Here is a 13851-nt window from a genome sequence, read left to right as displayed (position 1 = left end):
ATCAGCTAAGCCATCTCCCCAGCCCCTCCCTAAACGTTCACTTGTTCACTTTGCTTCTTGCTCTCACGCTAAGTTTCCCTAAGACATGGCTTCCCCATTGAATAAAGAGCATTTTCTCCCATAACCCTTGCTCATCAGGCTTTCATCTCATTGCTACTCCTCAGTCATTTTCTTCCTCTTCTTCCTTAAAATCCTTAGGATCACACTGATCCATCAACCATCTCTCCTATTGGGCGTATGCTGACATTTACTCAGTTCTTAGCCACCAACTTTATTCCTTAAGGTCAGCTGCTGGTGACTGTCGTTACCTCATATACTACTTGTGACTCAGTCCTTTGGGTTTTCATTGTGTCTGCCTTGTCTCAGCCTCTCATGTCAGACCTTGGACTTTGTCGTTACCAAATTTCGAACTCTCACCCCAGCCACCAACCCTGCTCTTTCTGGCTCACTTCCTCTTTGCTGACTCCAGCAAACCTCTGATCCCACCAGAAGATATGAGCCGTGGCTCCCACGTCCCTCACTGCCACCTTGCCTTCGCCCGCTTTCTTATCTAGTTTAAATTCTGGAGTCCTTCATCTTAAGGACACCCTCCACATCCTCAACTCCTCATTCCCTCTCTTATTTGCCGTGTTTAACTTCTAGAATTGCAATTCTGGCTAAATCTAGCTTTCTCCATGGTCTCATCCCTACATCTGAGCAGTGTGAAGAAAAAGGTAACTGTGCTGACTGATCTGACTTTAGCTCACGACCACTAACTTTGGTTTTATTTATTTATTTTATTTATTTACTTATTTTTAATTTTATCTTTTTGAAGAAGGGTCTCCCTGTAGCATCAGCTGTCCTGGAACTCACTATGTAGACCAGGCTGGCCTTGAACTCATAGAGATCTGCCTGCCTCTGCCTCCCAAGTGCTGGGATTAAAGGCGTGCCCACACCCAGCCTATTTATTTATTTTTATTATATGTGTATGAGTGTTTTACCTGCACACATATAAGTGTACCATCTGCATACAATGCCTGTAGAGGTCAGAAGAAGGTGTTGAATCCCTTGGAAGTAGAGTTACAGAAGGCTGCTAGCGGCCATGTGGGTGCTAGGAAATGAACCCAGATCCTTTATATGAGCTGTCAGTGCTTTTAACGCTGAGCCACCTCTCTAGCCCCATCTTTCTTCTCTCTTAAAACAGCTCTACCTATGAGTAAATGTTAGGTGCTCTCATCCAGTCTCACAGCTTTAAATACATCTCTGTGCTGGCAAATCCCAAATTTGTATTTTAGTTCTAAGCTCACTCCTGAGGTATGGACATACATGTTTGTCTACCATATTGAGATAATGTAACAGGCTTCTTCACATACCAAAGTTCACATATGCAAAATGAATTTTTCCTTGAGAATCCTGGATTCTTCAAATATTTCGTGTATGGCTTCCCTCAGGTTTTGGGAGCTACTATTGCTCTACCTGGAATGTATACCCCATACACAGGGCAGTCTCTCTATAAACTACATATTGGATGAGGAATGAGTTGAACAGTGGTTCTAGGAATTCATTAGGTTCATCTGCCTGCTTTAAAGACCATGGAAAGGCCAGTGAGGTAGCTCAGCTAGGAAAGACACTTGCTGCCAAGCCTGAGACTCCTGTTTAATTCTTGGAACCCATATGATATACAGGAGGAAAGTCAAGTCCAGAAGGTTGTCCTCTGACCTTCATAAGTGTGGACACATGCAAACACATACAATAAGTAAGTGTAATTCAAAACTTAAAGACTATGTAAATTCCAAATATATATATATATATATATATATATTGGGTTCCTAGTTAGGATTATAAGGTACAACTTTATCCTTTCTATTGCACTTAACGTACCAAGTAAAGCCATTAATTAACCAAGAAAATAAGTTCATAAAATCCATTTGAAACCTTTCAGAGAATAATCTGTGAGGTGTGGCAGTAAACCCTGTCATCCCAGTACTCAGAAGGATCTCCAGCAGGCTAGCCTGGGCGACCCAAGTTCAAGGTCAGCCTGGGATACATAGTGAAGCCCTGTCTCATAAACAAAAACAAAACAAAATACAACACAAAAATTTTTCTAAACTATGCACTAATTTTCTCATTTTAATTTTTTAAAAAATTTAATTACTTATTTTTATTTTATGTGTATGAGTGTTTTGCCTGCACATATGTAAGTGTACCTGTGAGTCAAATGTCCATGGAGGTCAGAAGAGGGAGTTGGATCCCCTGGAACTGGAGTTACTGACAGTTGTTAACCATTGTGTGAGTGCTGGGAACTGAACTGAACCCTGGTCCTCTGCAAGAGCAGCCAGTGCTCTTAACCTCTGAGCTACCTCTCCAGCCCTCTCATTCTGAATTTTTAAGTGGTAACTTTTAGTCTAATTTATGAAATCTAATTTTAGATAACAAACCAAAGAAAAGGAACAGTCCAACTCCATTCTCTAAACCTTCTGCCTGCTGCCCAGGCTGGTCTAGAACTCCTGAGGTCAACAGATCCTCACCCCTCAGCCTCCTGACTGCTGGAATGACAGGTATATACTACCATGCCTGGATGCTGTCCTACTTTCTAAACAAATGTAATGGGAGGAGACTAATTTAAGAAATAGTTTATAATGAAGGGTATAAAATTTATAACTTTCTGGGTGTGGTGGTACATGTCTTTAATCCTAGCACTTGGGAGGAAGAGGCAGGTGGATCTCTGAATTCCAGGCCAGCTGGGGCTACAGGGAGATATTGTCACAAACAAACACACTAACAAAATTATAACATATATACCACTTTATAAATAAAAATAATGGAATCTAATTTAGTTGAGATCAAGAGTTAATTAAGAGCCAAGTTAATGCACTCCAAGTTAACATAGAAAGTCTAATTCTTTTCTGTTCAGTTCAGTAATCATTAACCTCAAATAATGGCTGAATAACAAAACAACAAAACTTCAACTGAAACAAATCTTAGTATAAATAAGCTATGCTAGCTCATGAAAACTTATGGAGATGACAGAACACTTTAGACACCATTTTTAAAAATTCATAACCAACACTGTTTATTAACATTCTGGTGTTTCTTAAATTCCGAGCTAACACTGTCGCTAATCATTATTACCTACTTAAAACAACCAAAAGGCTCTACTTTTTCTGAGGACGCGGCCAGTCTTTGTGAGAAGTACATTCAGAAAATTACAACATTCTACCTCCCACAATCAAAGGGAGGAAAAAGTCAATAAAATGTACATATAACTGTCATGTGTGCATAAGAATGTATGCTTGATAATCTGAAGTCTAATATTTCACTATTCTTTAACTGAGTCAAATATATACTTTTTGGCTCATCTATTCTGCTTTAATTTTTTTTTTTTTTTGAGAAATGTACTACTCCTCTATGGTGCTTGGTATGCATGTCACTAAACTTTAAATTTCTTTTATATCTGACAGCTTATCATTTTCTAGGATACATAAGACATTGTTCTTAAACCAAGAATAACATTTAAATTATGTACTACCTAAGAAAATACTTTCATTACTATATTTTAAAAAGCATATACAAATTCAAGCACTATTTCAAAATACAAACATGTGGACAGAAACATAAATACCTTTTTTTTCCTATTACATGTGTATAGGTGTTTTGCCTGCATGTATGTAAGTGCACCCGGTCATGCAATGCCTACAGAGGCCAGAAGAGGGTGTAGGATCCCCTGGAACTAGAGTTACAGACAGTTGTTAGCCACTATGTGGGTGCTGGGAATCTAACCCAGGTCTTCTGGAAGAACAGCAGGTGTTCTCAACACTGAGTCATCTTCCTAGCCCCAATATGTCAATGTCTTAACTGGTATTGATACTTAAATGTAAACTGGTTCACAGATTTGATCGGGGAACGCTTTATTAGTACAACTCCTCTTAATGTAAATAACAGCAGGTTCCCTTACAAGTTCTGCCAACTATTAATAAAGGAACCTGCAAAATCCTCTTCCCTCTTGTGTTACAGGCTACAGTGGATGATAAGTGGGCAGTTCCATACTAGGCATGTTCTCTGTGGCTCCTTCCTACAGCATGTGTCCTGAGGGAGAGATCCCTGGTGCTGAAGCTGGAATTGAGCAGCAGCATGGGGACAGATGTGTAGCTCTGCAGACCACTAATCACAGTGAGAGATGCTCACCAGCACAGATTGAGAAAGCAGCAAGGTGACAGATACTGTGAAAAAACAGCTTAGGTTGAGTGGATAAGGAAAGACAGCGATTACACAGGCATCAGAGCACAGGTGAAAAGAGGGTGAATGTAAGGCTATTTGTCTCCCTGTGCATGCCTTAATTTGAAAAAGATGAAAAACACTTAATTTATTCAAGAATCAAAGAAACCAAAGGTGTGGCCTGCAAGTCAGACCTGGTGCACACCCTATGGCTCTGCCTTTATTCTCTCAGAGTTCACTCAACTTGGTTTTTAATCATTTTTTCATTTATATACTTATGTGTTTTACATGTGTATGTGTGTGGTGGGTACATGGGTGGGTAAAGTTGACATCAGATGTTTTCTTCAATGGATTTCTACTTTAAAGAACCTTAAACTTTATTTATTAGTCTTATTTTATGCATATGAATGTATTGCCTGCATATATGTAAGTGGATGCATGTCATACAATGCCCAAGGAGGTCAAAAGAGGGTGTCAGATCCCCTGGAACTGGAGTTACGGATGGCTGTTAGCTGCCATGTGGGCACTGGGAACTGAACCTGTGTCCTCTTCAAGAGTAGCCAGTGCTCTTAATCACTGAGTCATCTTTCCAGTCCCCTATTTTAAAGAACTTTTAAACAAGATTTATTTTTATTTATTTATGTGTGTATGTGTCTGTGCCACATATGTGTGGGCACACGTACCGGAAGAGGCCAGAAAGTATTGGCTCGTCTAGAGCTGGAGTTACAGGCAGTTGTGAGTTGCCAGAGGTAGGTGGAAGGAAGACAATTCAAATCCTCTTGAAGAACAGGAAGTGCTCTCCAAGGCAGAGCCACCTCTGTAACCTCTCTACATTATTGAGGCAGGATTTCTTATGGAACCAAGAGCTTACCAATTCCCTCTAGTCTAGTTAACCAGCTTGCTGGGAGTGGGGGGAAGGGGAGGAGGGAAGGTTCTGGGGATCTGTACTCTTGTCTTCATAACAGAAGGGCAGCAAATGCCTTATCTGGTGAACCATCTCACCAGCCCCTCAACTTGCTTTTTCATCAGTAAAATGTGGCTACTTCATCTAGCTCAATGTAACTCAAAACTGCATGATCATGAAAGCTATCTGGAAGGTCAAGTGTGGTGGTGCAAGCCTTTAATCCCAGGACTCGGAAGGTGGAGGCAGGTGGTTCTCTTTGAGATCAAGGCTAGCCTGGGCTACAGGGAGACTCCGTCTTAAAAAGAAAAAAAAAAAATCACCCTGCGTCTAGAGCTGTTGAAAACAATGAAAGGTTCACAAGACACTGTATCCTAACACTCCAGGTGAGTTTCATGATAAGACCAGTTGTGCAAATTAACTTGCAACAAAGGAGGAAAAATTTATGACATGTTAGGACCTTAGGTAAATTAACTGCTGTTGGAAGTTCTATTTCTTTAACTTAGAAGGGCATCTGTTTGCATGATTCCCCAGCAAGCAATGGCCCAAATCTTCCCAGCTACTCTCAAGGAAGGCTTTCAGGGACCTCCTATCTGCTGGATCCATGTCCCTTATCAAAGGTCTCCACGGAAACTTTGCTTCCTAGAGGACCGGTTTCTTGCAGCCTCTCACCTCTCTGTCTTACAGTTCTCAATCTCTGCTTAGCAAGTATTTCCCCTGGTTGTAATGCGTGCCCTTTCTGTGGAGCCAAAGCCACAGTTTATGTGCAGAAACCAACACCCCCAAACCTATAAGGTGTTTGCGGTTCACCATCCCTTTCACCATAACTATGCATCTTCAGCAGGATCTTCCTGTTATCACAACACATTCAGAAAATTAAACTTCTATCCACAATCTTGTCTTCCTATTCCTCTCTGTGCAGCATGACCATCCATCTTGCCATCTGACATCTAAAGCAGACATCACCTCTGCCTTCCTCTTTTACCGTCCTCTTGGGACATTTAAACCACAGTCATGAACTTTCTTTTTTAAAATTTATTTTTAATATTTTATTTTTATTGTTTTTTATTTTATGTGCATGAGTGTATTGCCTACATGGGTGTAAGTGCACCCATGTCATGCAGTGTCCATGGAGATCAGAAGAGGGTGTCAGATTCCCTGGAACTGAGTTATGGACAGTTGTAAGCTGCCATGTAGGTGCTGGGAATTGAACCTGGTCTTCTGCAAGAGCACCCAGTTCTCTTAACTGCTGAGCCATCTTGCTTGTCCACACTGCCCCACCTTTAAAGGAAATACTTTAAACTATTCAGGATTTCTGGAAAGAAATAACTATAATTCTTATCTAAGGTTTGATATAGTTCTAACTCAAAGCAAAGAGGTTGAAATTTTTGTGGGTTTTTTTTTTTTTAGACAGTATATTATATAGCCCAGGCTGGCCTCAAACATCTTATATAGTAAAGGATGGTCTTGAATTCCCGATTCTCTTTCTCTGCCTCCTGGGATCTGGGTTCAGTTTCTAACACCCACATGGTAGCTAACACCAGTCCTTCACTCCAGTTCTAGGGGATCCTATGCCCTCTTCTGACCCCTGTAGGTACCAGGCACCCATGTAGTGCACTTACATACATGCAGGCAAAACACTCATACACACAAAATAAAAACAAAGTGCTAAAGAAACAAATTGTTTTTATTTACCATTTGTGTGTGTGTGTGCGCGCGCGCGCACGCACATGCCCAGGTACAAACGTGCCAAGGCCATACATGTGGGGGCAAGAGAACAGCTTCGAGTTGGTTCTCTCCTTCCACCTTGTTTTTTGGGGCAAGGACTCGTTTGTTGTTTCTGCTGCACTGTGTACTCCAGGCTAGCTGGTCTGTGAGCTTCTTTCTGGGTGATTCTCCTGTCTCTGTAAATACTGGGATTACAAATGTATGCTACCTTATCAAATTTCTTATAGGAGTTCCAGAGATCAAACTCAGGTTATCAGGTTTTGTAGCAAGTGCTTTTGCTCACAGAGCCATCCCCTGAGCCCTTGACACTTTCTATAGTAAAGGGTTTGATAACCTGACATTTCCATTCTCTTCGCTTTCAGACTACTCTGATGACATGAGATTACCCACTGTAGTCTAGTTCATTCTTTAATCAGTTACCTCTGCCAGAGTTACAGCTTCTCAAAGAAAAGATATTTATCTACTCTCAGTACCTAACAGTGCCTATCTTAATAAAATGAATAAATGTTAATTATGTGAATTAATTACATGATATACAGACATTATCCACATCAAACAAGGAAGTTGAGAAAGATGTGCAGATGTGACTTGCCTAAGAATATTCACCAAATATGTTTAGAGTGGGACTGGGGAGTTCAGGTTTCCTAACTCTATTACTCAGTCAATTCTTTTTTTGTCTTTTTTTGAGACAGGGTCTCCCTGTAGTCCCAGCTGTCTTGGAATTCACTATGTAGACCAGGCTGGCCTCGAACTCACAAAGATCCGCCTGCCTCTGCCTCCCAAGTGCTGGGACTAAAGGCATGCGCCACCACGCCTGGCTATTATTCAGTCAATTCTAAGTCTGCCAAGTGGCAACTATTATATTACTACAATATGCAGTGGGTTTTGCTTCCAGAAATGTCATCAAGATATCGTCTTGTAACTGCTCTGATCATGTCCTCAATTTAGCAGAAATGACTTTATGCCACAGTGAATACATGATTTTTAAAGAACTGTTTGCCCTGACGTGTCACTTAGAACACCTGTGTCCTGACAGTTAAGTTTACTGGATGTTGGTAAGTATACAGTGAATTCCTTCATAAGCTCATTTTCAAAGGAGCCTTATCTTCTGCACAAATTTCCCAGCAGGTAACAAGACAGCACTGTTTGGATTGAATAACTGACATATTAACAACTGCTTGCTTTAATATTTCCTATTTCTTTTCTTCTGGGGAAAATACTTCACAAAGCTGAAAATGTGGTTTGACCAAATCTATTTCTTTCTTTCTTTTTTTTAATGGAGCCAAGAATCCTCCATACAAACATATGCTCTCAATAAAAGAAGCTTATGTTCTCATACAAAAACAAACTAGTACTGACTGTACTTTACTTCCTAGTCCTCACCTGCTAAGTAAACTTTTAAATCATATCTCCTGTATTTAAACTTGTCACAAGACTAGCCAGGCACCAAGTCAAAACAATAACACCCAACACTACCAATTATGCTTGATCACTTTGACCTATTGACTAGACCTTGAAAAAGCATAAGTTAATTTACAGGTAACATGACAGTAACAGCTATCCTTTTCTTTCAGATAATTTTTCAGGCTGGACATGGTAGCATATTCCTGTAATCCTAGCACTAGGGAGGCTGAGCCTGGAGGATCATCAATATGAAGCCAGCCTGGGCTACATAATAATACCCTGTCTTTAAAAAACAAAACAAATAAACAAACAAAAAAACAACTCAGAATTTAGGTAGTAGAGGCAGAGGATCAGGAGTTAAAGGCCAGCCTGGGCTACATAAGACTGTCTCAAAAACAACAACAAAACCCCACTTCTATATTATTTTGTGAAACAATTTTAATCAAAACAGTCGCAAATAGAACAAGGTTTTAAAAAACTACATATTTAGCTGGGCGTGGTGGCACATGCCTTTAATCCTAGCACTTGGGAGGCAGAGGCAGGCGGATCTCTGTGAGTTCAAGGCCAGCCTGGTCTACATAGTGAGTTCCAGGACAGCTGGGGCTACAGGGAGACCCTGTCTCAAAAAGACCAAAAAAAAAAAAAAACACCAAAAAAACAACAACAACAAAAAAAACCCACAACTACATATTTAATCTCCTCCCCTCACATTTAGCTCTGTACCTTATAATTTCTCCTCTACCATTTGTTGTTGTCTAGTTTGTGTGTATGTGTGTGTGTGTGTGTTTCTATTTTGTTTTAGGTGTTGGAGATTAAATCCTGGGCCTCACTCACACTAAGCACATGTTCTATCACATCTCACAAACCTGTATCTACAGGCCCTCTATGCATTGTAAAATAATTTATAACAAAGAAGCCTAAACAACTCCTCTCATGAAAACAAAAAGTGAAAAAGAAAACGAGCTCCAGGTAACAGGGAATGAAGAGCCATGCCCTCATTATTGCTCACAGCGGCGGACAGACAGGTCCCCTCTGCAAAATGCCTAGGAGCACACACAGCTGAGCTCAAATGCAACTGTAGAGGAGAAAGACATCCATTATTGGCCCAAAGTGCATTTGGCTTGGCTTACAACTTGCTTGGAAAGTTATATCTTCTTTAAAGGTGATTTTCAGTTAACCCCTCCAGTGTCTGGTGTAGGAATCTTGAACCTCAGGCAGTCACATGATGGAGAGTCCGACACTCTATTTGGAGATGCTATGCTATTTAATGGCCCAAAGTAGTTAAAAACAACAAGCAAAACACTATGATGATGTTTGAAAATCTGAGGAAGACCAGATTTCTGTACCTTTGTTTCTTATCAGCTCAGTTTGGGAAAGGACAGAGAGGGAAGAGAAATAAAGAGGAATTAAATCATCTTACATTTGCAAAATGTCTGACATTATTTTACTCAATCCAAAAAATTCTGTTTGCAGGTGCATGGAATATTTAAGCAACAGAAAGAAATGTCAATTTTAGTAATACTTTTGTTAGGAAGTAGAGACCAAGGAAAAGGGAAATATATTTTACAAATGAGTGTGGCAGGCAAGATGAAACTAGCTATTTCCAACTTCTGAGGTTATCAGAAAGTCCTCATTGTGAAGACGTACAACCCACTGCAGGAACCCTAAGCAACACTTTGCAATTTGCTATTTGTGTGGCAATTAGAAAGCTGGTAACATACACTATGGCAGTGTCCATAAAACCTAACAGTTAAGTTGTGATTAAGGCTCTCTTCCAAACCTTCTGTGGTGGCCATACCATTTAAAGTTTAATTAAACAATGCCTAACAAGAGGCTGACAAGACTGCTACTAGAGGGGGCTGGAGACATGGCTCAGAGGTTAAAAGCACATGCTGCTCTTGTATAAGACCCAGGGTTTGTTTCCCAGCACTCAGCTAGGTGGCTCATAACCATGTAACTCCAGCTCCAGGGGAATCCAATACCTTTACCTCCAGCCTCTTGGGAGCACCTGCACTCACGTGCACATATCCACATGCAGACACATACTTATAATTTAGAATAATAAAAATAAACCCCAAAATAATACTGCTACTAGAGAAACAGGTTTACATTTTTGGAAAGAAGAATGCTTATTCTCAGTCACATACTTGAGACCCAGAGCGAACATGCTGAGTGACACCAATGAAATACAAGAAATTCTATCAAGAGAGAAAAAATGTACTGGTAGGGTTCATCTTGCTTCTTAAGCATCAAAAGACAAGGTAAAAAATAATACAGATCTTAATTCCCCACCTCCCTCTGTTTAAGAGTTTTGCACGCACCATAGTTCTTCACAGCTGTTTGTAGTAAACGCTTGGTTAACTCAAATCTGTTCCTCTAATTCTTCTCCTTGAAACAAACAGGATATTGCTCTATTATTATGGAACTGATATTTTCAGATTTTTTACTTTCGTAAAGAGCACTTAGAAAAAACTTTTAGTAAACTTTGCATATTCAACTCCTGTTGACCCAACTCACCCAAGCTTCTCATCTGTTCAAATTACATTAATTTGACACTTATTAGGCAGACTTGGCATTTTTTCCCAATCAATTCTGCTTGCCAGGGATCATGCACTTTCTTCCAAGCAAATTTCCTCTATTTTTCACTATTGTTTATAATGGGAAAAAAAGTGCTCTTCTGGATTGACAAGTAGATCTCTCCAACTATGATCCCCTCAGTCTGTAGCCCAGAGCTCACAACAATCCTTCTGCCTTCGTTTCCCAAGATTACAAGCAGGAGCCACCATGCCTGGCTCACCTTCATCTCTTCCTTTAATTTTCAGCCCGTCTGTACAGGCTCCCTCCTCACAGTCGATCAGTGAGGAAAGGAGGGAGTGGGGCAGAAAGGGAGGAATCATGCCCTTTTGCAATCTGTTATCTCTGCAATTTTACTCAAACTATTAAGTGTGCTCACCACCAAGTCTACCTCTTTCCAGACCCTGTCCTATACCTCCAACCTAGTCAGCTGTGCTTCTGTTTCCTCTCCTGGTTCCTCATTCTCTATAAGATAAAGGCATTTCCTGAGGCTTTCTCCTAACTTCAGCTATTGCCTTGACCTCCCTCTTGCCCAGTCACACATTCCCACCTAGCTACCAATCTTTCTCTGATGTCCTGGCCACACCTTTGAGTCATCATGTCCAATCTCAAATGCCATACCTTTTCTTTCCTGTCCCCGCTAAACGGTACCTATGCTGAATTTGCCTCAACTATCTCTCACATCAGTCCTGTTAAATAGCATGTAACACTGAACTGCTATAATACTCTGCTTTTGATAGCCTCACCTCTAGTTTCCACAGACACTGTTGCTAGAGAAATATTTCAGCATAACTTTGATTAGACCTACAATTCAAAATACTCTATATAACATTTCTCAAACTAATATGTATATGAATCATATGGCAATCTTGTTCAAATACAGATGTTGGTTCATTGAGTCTGGGATAGTACCTGATTCTGGAATTCTAACATGTTCCCAAGTAATGATGAATTTAGCAGTCTGTCTCTGTCTCTGTCTCTGTCTCTGTCTCTCTCTACACACACACACACACACACACACACACACACACACAAAGTATACATAGGGACAAAATATTATCTTAATACAATTTACAGTCTCTGTGGCTCTGGCCTCAAGGTCTACATCTGTCAGAACTCCTCCCACTTCTTAAGAAACAACTCATTGTGTCGTAGAATTTTCTTATGCACCTTACCATACCCCACCCACTGAACACCACAGAAACTTTGGGATACCCAGGACACTTAATTTGAACTGCTCTGTTCTTCAATAAGGCCTCCTGTTCCATCCCACTGCTGGACTGCATGCTCCTCCCAGGGGCAGTAAGCACCTGCTGATAGGCATTTTTCTTTCTTTTTTTTAATTATGCATGTATTATGCTCCGATGTTTATAAGTACATCCATGTTGTGCAAGAGGCCAGAAGAGAGTGTCAGATCCCCTAGAACTGGAGTTATGAATGGTTGTTAGCCACCATGTGGGTGCTGGGTTCTGCAAGAACAGTCATGCTTGTAACTTCTGAGCCATCTCTCCAGCTCTCTTTTTTTTGTGTGTGTGTGTGTGTGTGTGTGTGTGTGTGTAGGGTTAAAGGCGTGCACCACCAAGCCCAGCTTATTCCTTTTTTGAAAAAAAAAAAAAGAGTCATGCTCGTGTGCTTGTGACTGCAGGTACCCATGGAGGTCAGAGGCATTGGATCCTTTGGAACAGAGCTATAGGTGGTTGTGAGCAATTGGAAGTGGGTGCTGAGAACTGAACTGTCCTCTGCAAGAGCAATAGGTTTTTTTTTTTGTTGTTGTTGTTGTTGTTTTATTACTGAGCCATCTCTCTGGCCCCCATAGGTGTGCATTCTAAGAAAAACATCTTATTCTATGTAATTTACTTTGAGCAGCTGCTTTGCTCTTCCAGGAGAGCTGAAGCCTCAGCAAATCTAAGAAAATTTCATTATCCATCTGCTACTTAAAACTTTAAAAATATAAACATTCAAACGGTGTACAGAGAGTTTTAATACTTTGCCTATTTATAAAATAGTCTCCAAGTAAATGTATCAAGGTTCTGATACTTAATTGAAAATTAAATCTAACTTGTTATGATTTAGTAATTACCATGTTATAAGCTTAATACTTTCTACCCCAGATCTGGCCCTTCCTGGCTTAATCTGGCTAATGCTCCTTTTATCATTCCATTTGCTAGTGTCATCACTTTCCAGGTGTGTTGACTGGCTGTCTTCAAATGACTTTATCATTAGCATATTTTACATTTCATGACGACTCAACTGAAATAAACTATATTTTGTTTATATGGTAAACCCTGTAAATATCAACGAATTGCCAGTATACAAGAATCTAGCCACAGCCCTTAAACTTCAATGTGTCCAAGAACTGTTCCTGAGTGCTTCTTAAACCTTCGGATTCAGGGTTCTTACCCAGAAAACATCTGGATGAGTAAAATTGGGGCGGAGCCTAGAAAACTACCCATTTAACCGGCATCCCGAAGCAATTCTGATGCAGGTGTTCTCACAGACCTCAATTAGAGAAACAGAGATCACAACCTCATCGGGTACACAGTGGGCTTGTATTGAAGGAAAAAACGTAGACATCTGTTTACAAAGTCCTTTCTCAAAACAGTTATCGTATCAATCTCGAGATAGGACTTTTCACATATGGAAACGAGGAAGGGAGAGGGTACCGGGAGGACAGATAAACGCGAAAACAATGAAAGAGGGAATGTGACATTGCTTTCTAAGCTCTGCGCTCGGTTCTCCAAGCATCCTCCACCTTCTTTTGAGGATGCTGCAACAGCCCTACGGCCAAGGACCAGGCGGGCGCTCGGAGCCGGAGGACAGGAAGATGTCGCAGCTGTTTGCTTGCCCGCAGGTCGCTCACTGGCTGCCGGGCCAGGGGGACCCCGACCCTCCTCGGTTCTCGAGCACCACCGTGCGTCCCGGGTCCGCAGCCCTCACCTGCCGCGAGGCCGCAGCTCCGCGTCGTCGTCGGGCTCCGGTTCCCCCGCTGCGGCTGGCAGCGCCTCGGCGTCCTCCACGGTCACTTCAGCCGTAGCCACGGCGCCCGCCGC

General features: G+C 41.1%; 1 protein-coding gene across 1 annotated transcript in view; it reads right to left on the bottom strand.

The window, feature by feature from the left end:
• Positions 1–13845, bottom strand: part of Eif2ak3 (eukaryotic translation initiation factor 2 alpha kinase 3) — an 80835-nt gene extending 66990 nt beyond the window's left edge. Inside the window, exon 1 of the mRNA XM_017800015.2 lies at positions 13739–13845. The gene's annotated coding sequence lies outside the window, so the exon portion shown is untranslated. The remainder of the gene's footprint in view (positions 1–13738) is intronic.
• Positions 13846–13851: the final 6 nt, after the last annotated feature.

The sequence above is a fragment of the Nannospalax galili genome, unplaced genomic scaffold (genome assembly GCF_000622305.1).
Source record: "Nannospalax galili isolate Female #2095 unplaced genomic scaffold, S.galili_v1.0 scaffold2681, whole genome shotgun sequence".
Taxonomy (NCBI): Eukaryota; Metazoa; Chordata; class Mammalia; order Rodentia; family Spalacidae; genus Nannospalax; species Nannospalax galili.
Note: the sequence above shows the minus strand (reverse complement) of the source record. Positions and strands in the feature narration are given on the sequence as shown.